Genomic DNA, 7,694 nt, shown 5'->3' on the forward strand with positions numbered 1-7,694 from the left:
GAGGAATTAATTCAAACAGTTAGTGAGTCAGTGAGTTAGTTGCTTGAATTTAAAGGCATAAAGAAAGAAAGCATGTAACAGAGTGCAGAAATTAAAATTCAACAAGTAACTTGTACTGAATTAATCAAAACAAAAAAAATGCTCAATCTAGTTAACTTCCAATTTGAGAATTGTCAATCGAAAACCAATCCCCGGCAACGGCGCCATAAACTTGATGCGCATAAACTAGTTATGCCACAATTTAGGAAATTGCACGATCGGCAAAATTCCTTCCGGCAAGTGCACCGGTTATCGTCAAGTAAAAACTCACAATAGAGTGAGGTCGAATCCCACAAGGATTGGTTGAATGAGCAATTCGGATTAGAAGTGTGTTTAGTTGAGCGGAATCAAGAATTAGATGAGAATTGCGGAATGTAAAATTGGCGGGAAACGTAAATAGCAAGAAATTGAAATGGCGGAATCTTAAATTGCATGAATTAAAGAGCAGAAGCTAAATTGCTGAAATTAAAAGGGAATGGGGGTGAAGTTAAACGCCAGAAATGGGAAATGCACCAGGGAGCCATTTCCACGTTTAAGCTCCAGGTTAACCTTAAACTGGAGCTTAAACGTGTGCGACACCTCCAGGGCTACCTTTCTCCGCTTCCACGTTTAAGCTCCAGGTTAACCTTAAACTGGAGCTTAAACGTGTGCGACACCTCCAGGGCTACCTTTCTCCGCTTCCACGTTTAAGCTCCAGGTTAACCTTAAACTGGAGCTTAAACGTGTGCGACACCTCCAGGGCTACCTTTCTCCGCTTCCACGTTTAAGCTCCAGGTTAACCTTAAACTGGAGCTTAAACGTGTGCGACACCTCCAGGGCTACCTTTCTCCGCTTCCACGTTTAAGCTCCAGGTTAACCTTAAACTGGAGCTTAAACGTGTGCGACACCTCCAGGGCTACCTTTCTCCGCTTCCACGTTTAAGCTCCAGGTTAACCTTAAACTGGAGCTTAAACGTGTGCGACACCTCCAGGGCTACCTTTCTCCGCTTCCACGTTTAAGCTCCAGGTTAACCTTAAACTGGAGCTTAAACGTGTGCGACACCTCCAGGGCTACCTTTCTCCGCTTCCACGTTTAAGCTCCAGGTTAACCTTAAACTGGAGCTTAAACGTGTGCGACACCTCCAGGGCTACCTTTCTCCGCTTCCACGTTTAAGCTCCAGGTTAACCTTAAACTGGAGCTTAAACGTGTGCGACACCTCCAGGGCTACCTTTCTCCGCTTCCACGTTTAAGCTCCAGGTTAACCTTAAACTGGAGCTTAAACGTGTGCGACACCTCCAGGGCTACCTTTCTCCGCTTCCACGTTTAAGCTCCAGGTTAACCTTAAACTGGAGCTTAAACGTGTGCGACACCTCCAGGGCTACCTTTCTCCGCTTCCACGTTTAAGCTCCAGGTTAACCTTAAACTGGAGCTTAAACGTGTGCGACACCTCCAGGGCTACCTTTCTCCGCTTCCACGTTTAAGCTCCAGGTTAACCTTAAACTGGAGCTTAAACGTGTGCGACACCTCCAGGGCTACCTTTCTCCGCTTCCACGTTTAAGCTCCAGGTTAACCTTAAACTGGAGCTTAAACGTGTGCGACACCTCCAGGGCTACCTTTCTCCGCTTCCACGTTTAAGCTCCAGGTTAACCTTAAACTGGAGCTTAAACGTGTGCGACACCTCCAGGGCTACCTTTCTCCGCTTCCACGTTTAAGCTCCAGGTTAACCTTAAACTGGAGCTTAAACGTGTGCGACACCTCCAGGGCTACCTTTCTCCGCTTCCACGTTTAAGCTCCAGGTTAACCTTAAACTGGAGCTTAAACGTGTGCGACACCTCCAGGGCTACCTTTCTCCGCTTCCACGTTTAAGCTCCAGTTTAAGGTTAAACTGGAGGGTAAACGCCACTTTCACCCTTTCCTCAGCTTTCATGATTTTGGCCGTTTAAGTTCTAGTTTAAGCTTAAACTGGAACTTAAACTCCACATGTGATATTCAAGCTTCCTTTATTGATTTTTGTTGCTTCCTTGCCTAGCCTCTTCTTCGCTGAAATCATCCAAACAACTGCATCAAAGTCTTGCAAATTTTCATGAGAATCTTCCATTCATAGCATTCAAGGAATATAACTAAAAACTCATGAAATTTGCATAAAAATCATACTGTTTGGATGGTTCATTGCTTTGTTATTCATTTAACCATTCTTGGTTACTTTAAGCTCAAGAAAGTGCATAAAACAACTAAAACTAACAGAAAAATGCTAGTGAAACTCGCCTAAGATGCCTTGGCATCAGTGGTTCATAGGCATATGGTGATTGTGGTTGACAACCACAATGAGCGTCACCACATCCATTAGGTTGGTATGCATTAGGAGTTGGATTGTACCCATAAGAAACCGGAGGAGGTTGTTGCCAAGAAGAGTGATCAATTCCTTGAGGCTCCTCCCATCTTTGATTGTTCCATCCTTGATGCATGTTGTCATTGTAATTCCCATTTCCTACAACATAATTTGAACCAAACTCATAGCCAAAGGGGTGAGAATTTATAGTAGCAATAGCAAATGAAAACAAAATCTAATAAGAAACAAAGAAAACCAAATCCTAAAACTAGCAAAACCTAACAAAGAAACAAAAGGCAAACATATTCACAATATTCACATATATACAATAACCAATAACAAGCACACATTATAATTCCCCAGCAACGGCACCAAAAACTTGAAAGAGCAAAACCATCGGCTTAGAATTTTCTTCTCGGTTAGAGGAAATAACTTCGTTGCAAGTATAGTTCCAAACCGACAAGTAATGCTCAATCAAAGTTTAATTTTTGGTTGTCCCAAGTCCAACCCAATAAAAATAACTGAAGGTATTAGTCTCGGGTCGTTCTCCCTAGGAATTGTAATCGAGTGCCTAATTATTGGTTATGAAGTTCAACGGGGCTGGGTTGATAAAACAAGAAATTAAAAAGGCAACAAAAGTAAAGCAAACAATTAAATAAAGCAAGTAATAAAGAGAGACATTCATGGCAAGAATTGAGAATATAGGCTTTCTATCCTAGTCATTAATCATCATACAATGATTAACAAGAGCTAATCCCATTTAGTCATCTCCAACAATGGAAGAAGGTATAATTTTATCTTCACATGAGAGAAAGTCAAATAAGACTAGTTAATCACAATCCAAAAGTCCTAATCAACTTACTAATTGAATTAGCAAGAGATTAGAGTAAATGGAAACAATATTAACTAACAACTCTAGATCACCAATCTAAATTGGGTATTAATGACTCAAGATTGCCCAATTTCCCTTTCCAAGCCAAGAATGCTCAAAAAGTTACTCTAACATCCAACCAAGCATTTTGTCAAACACTTGGAAGGTATAAAAGGAAAGCATCATAAAATTACAAGAATAATAAAATCTACAACTACCCAGAGCAAGAAAATAACAATAAAAGATCAATTAAACATCAAAGAAACATAAAACATAAATTGCATTAAAAGGAAATCCAAATCCAACAAGAGTGCATCAACATAAAAGAGGCATAAAAGGGGAAATTGACAAGAGAACTAAGAAGAATAAAGATGTAAGAACAAGAAATTATAAAGAAAACTATATGAGAGCAAGAAATTAAACCTAAATCTAAGATGAAATTAACCTAAAACCCTAATTCTAGAGAGAAGCTTTCTCTCTCTAGAAAACTACCTACAACATGATGCTAACCTAATCTAATTGCTCCCCCTTGTCCAATCTTCAATTCTGCATGAAATAGCCTCAGAAATGAGTTGGATTTGGGCCTGGGAAGCTCAGAAATTGCCTCCAGCGTATTCACTTTAATGAGGTCACGGCTGATTGTGACGTGTACGCATGGGTCACGCATACACGTCGACTGGACGACCTCTTCTTCACGCGTACGCGTCGCTCTAAGCACTCCAAATCCTTATTTTTCTATGAATTCTCCATCTCGCATGTTTTTCTCTTCACCTATTTGATCTATTCCTTGCCCTTTCAATCCTGAATTCACAAATAAACATATAAAGGCATCGAGTGGAATTAAAGGTGAATTAAAATTGGTAAATTTAAGGCATAAAAAGCATGTTTTTACGCTTAAGCACAAATTTAAGGAGAATTAAAAAACAATGCTATTTCATTGAATAAATGTGAGATAAGTTGATAAAATCCCATAAATTAAGCATATGATAAACTTCAAAATTGGGGTTTATCATGTTGTCTTGGGATAGAGACAAGACAAGCTTATGCACGTCATTTACTATGCTAGTCGTGTACTAAATGATGCTTAAAAGAATTATACAACTATAGAAAAGGAATTACTGGCAGTTGTGTATGCATTTGATAAGTTTAAATCCTACTTAATTGGTTCCAAGGTTATTGTTTATACTGACCATGCTGCTCTTAAGTACCTTCTAACCAAGCAGGATTCTAAACCAAGACTGATCAGGTGGGTTTGAATTTGATTGAATGTAAATTGGTGAATTTGGTTTATTTGGGGTCAATTTGATAGATGAAAATGAATTTGGCTTGTGAACCTTGGAAAAAAATTAGTGATTTCTGTTCTTAGGTAAAACCCGATTTTTGACCAACTTTGGCGGTCCGTAATTCGGCCATCGAAGTTGGAAATTCTTCAAAACTAGATTTTTATGAAAGTTCATTCAACAATCTTTCCAACGATACAAGAATGGTTGAAAACGGAATTTTGTGGAAAAACTTATGAGGTTTTGAAAATTGGACTGAAAAACTTATTTCTGCAACATATCAATTTTTTTGTTTTCTGATATGGATGCGTACGCGTCTCTGGACATGCATACACAGACGTTCCCCTCTGCCAAGTGCCCTTTGTATGCGGACACTGCTTGCGTACGCAATATGGTCCAAAATCCGTGTATGCATACGCGGGCCTTTTGCATGCGTACGTACGCACTCAGATCTTCATCTTGTGCGTACGCACACTACATGTATGCGGACGCACACTTTCTAGAATTTGGAATAAAAGTGTTTTTATGACTTTTAACTATTCTTTTGGTCTTCTAAACCTTTATAAACTTCGATACGAGTCAAGAGACGGTGGAATTAAGGATGGAAAAGTTAGGGATAAAGCCAAATGAGTTGAGTTAGTAAAATTGAGAAAAAGAAACAAGAGGTTAAGTGAGAACGATGATGATTATGAGATTGTTAATGAGAGTGATGATGATTATGCGATTGATAATGAGAATGATGATGCTTATGAGATTGATAATGAGAATGATGATGCTTATGATATTGATAATGAGAATAATGATAAATATGAGATTGACGATGAGAATGATAATGATTATGAGATTGATCTTGAATATGAACCTAATTGTGATGCACCTGCCTGGGTAGATGCAGTGGAGTGATTTCGCTTGCTCCGAGATATGGTGAGATATACCTGCTTGGGTAGATACAGTAGAGTAATTTTGCTTGCTCCGAGATGTGGTGAGATATACCTGCCTGGGTAGGTGCAGTGGAATTGATCCACTTGCTCTGGGTTTGGTTTGAGTCTCCTAGGGTAGATGCAGTGGTTAGCCCCTACTTGCTCCCAGTCAAGAATGATTTGAGACTTGAGAAATTATCTGAGTTTCAGATTTCCTAGGTAGATGCAGTGGGTCAGCTCCACTTGCTCTAGGTTGAGATCCGAGATTCTGTTGACCCTGTGTCGTAAGTGTGGCCGGACTCTTAGACCTTTCCAGATGAGCTCTCCCCCATGGATATTTTTATTTTGAATCATTATGATTTTGAGCTTAGGGATGCGCGCTCGTAGGGACTGTCCAATGGTTAGATACCAGGACATGTCAGGTTGGCTATATAACCGACAGATGATATCATCAGGCATAGGGCAGGCATACATCATTTGCATATGTTTGATTTGTTTGGCTTTGCCTAGTTGTTTTGGTTTGTTTAACTGTATTTGCCATACTATGTGACTATGTGCTATTTGCCTTACCTGAATATACTTGTGTATTATTTGTCTGCATTACATGTGTTTGTACAACTGAGAGGTCCTTCATGCTGGTATCGGTTGACGCTGAGGGCTATTCTTGTTGAAATGAAATGATAAGATGATTGATTAATAATGATGAATATTAAATGAGATGATTTGAGTTCTCTGGGTAGATGCGGTGAAGTGATTTCACTTGCTCTAGGTGAAGATATGAGATATTGATATAGAATTACTGAGACAATAACTGGTGATAGTTTTGTTTATGATTCTGGATTCTGTTATGTTGGAGAATTGGAAAGTTGGGAAAGATTTGAAAGATGAATTAGATTTAGTATTCCCTTATGACAGTTGCCTATTTATGGATTAGTGAAAACCTAGGATGAATAGTTGATGAAAGGAAGTTTAGGATGCTTAGTGAGTTTTTATTATAGTGCATTGTATTTATTTGGCACTTTTACCGTACCAGAAATCCATGGGTTCGAGGTTCTCATTCTGTATATATCTTTTGCTTCCCAGACACATGTTTAGGTGCTCAGAAGTGAGCTATGGTTCATCTGAGAGATAGCGAAGACCTTATATTCTCTGCTTTATATTTTGTATTGATCTCCTTTGGGACTTGCCTATAGAGGCCTCTTTGTATCATTTAGGAGAGACTAGGAAATACTGTTGTCAACTACTTTTATACTGTAATCTAGTCGGCCTAAACTTCGCGGGTCGCAACTAGTGGCTATTTACTTATGTTGTATATCTATACTTTGTCTTATTCTTACTCTTCTTTATGGCTTTATCTTCGTATCATTTTCGATTTACGCTTTGCCTTTTATTTTTCGATACGTGAGTGTTACGACTTCCCGATTTTATTTTCACTCTCTTCAGGCTTCTCGATTAATCTTTCTTTTTTTTAATTGTAATTAAGTATTATAATCTACTTGAGAGTTGTACCTCCTTATTATCATTGACTTATGACTCGAGCATAAGGATTTAAATATTAGGGTGTTACATTATAGTATCAGAACAGTTCATTCTTGTGAGCCTGAGGGATGGAACTACTTATGCTTCAATGCATACTCTGAGTCTATGCTGTGCTAGTTAGGGTATCTAACTGATACATCTAGCATGAAATTCATGAGCATACCTTTGTTAAATTGAAGCATTTAACTTGGGATATTGAGATTGATCACCGATGAGCGGATAATTTATACGCTTTTTGGCATTGTTTTTAGTATGTTTTTAGTAGGATCTAGTTACTTTTAGGGATGTTTTTATTAGTTTTTATGTTAAATTCACATTTCTGGACTTTACTATGAGTTTGTATGTTTTTTGTGATTTCAGGTACTTTCTGGCTGAAATTGAGGGACTTGAGCAAAAATCAGATTCAGAGGTTGAAGAAGGACTGCTGATGCTGTTGGATTCTGACATCCCTGCACTCAAAGTGGATTTTCTGGAGCTACAGAACTCAAAATGGCTCGCTTTCAATTGAGTTGGAAAGTAGACATCAAGGGCTTTCCAGCAATATATAATAGTTCATACTTTGGCCGAGTTTAGATGACGCAAAAGGGCGTTGAACGCTAGTTCTACACTGAAGTCTGGAGTTAAACGCCAGAAACACGTCACAAACCAGAGTTGAACGCCAGAAACACGTTACAAACTGGCGTTCAACTCCAAGAATGATCTCTCCACGTGTAAACTTCAAACTCATCCCAAGCACA

Source organism: Arachis ipaensis, chromosome B02 (assembly GCF_000816755.2).
Source record: "Arachis ipaensis cultivar K30076 chromosome B02, Araip1.1, whole genome shotgun sequence".
Classification (NCBI taxonomy): domain Eukaryota; kingdom Viridiplantae; phylum Streptophyta; class Magnoliopsida; order Fabales; family Fabaceae; genus Arachis; species Arachis ipaensis.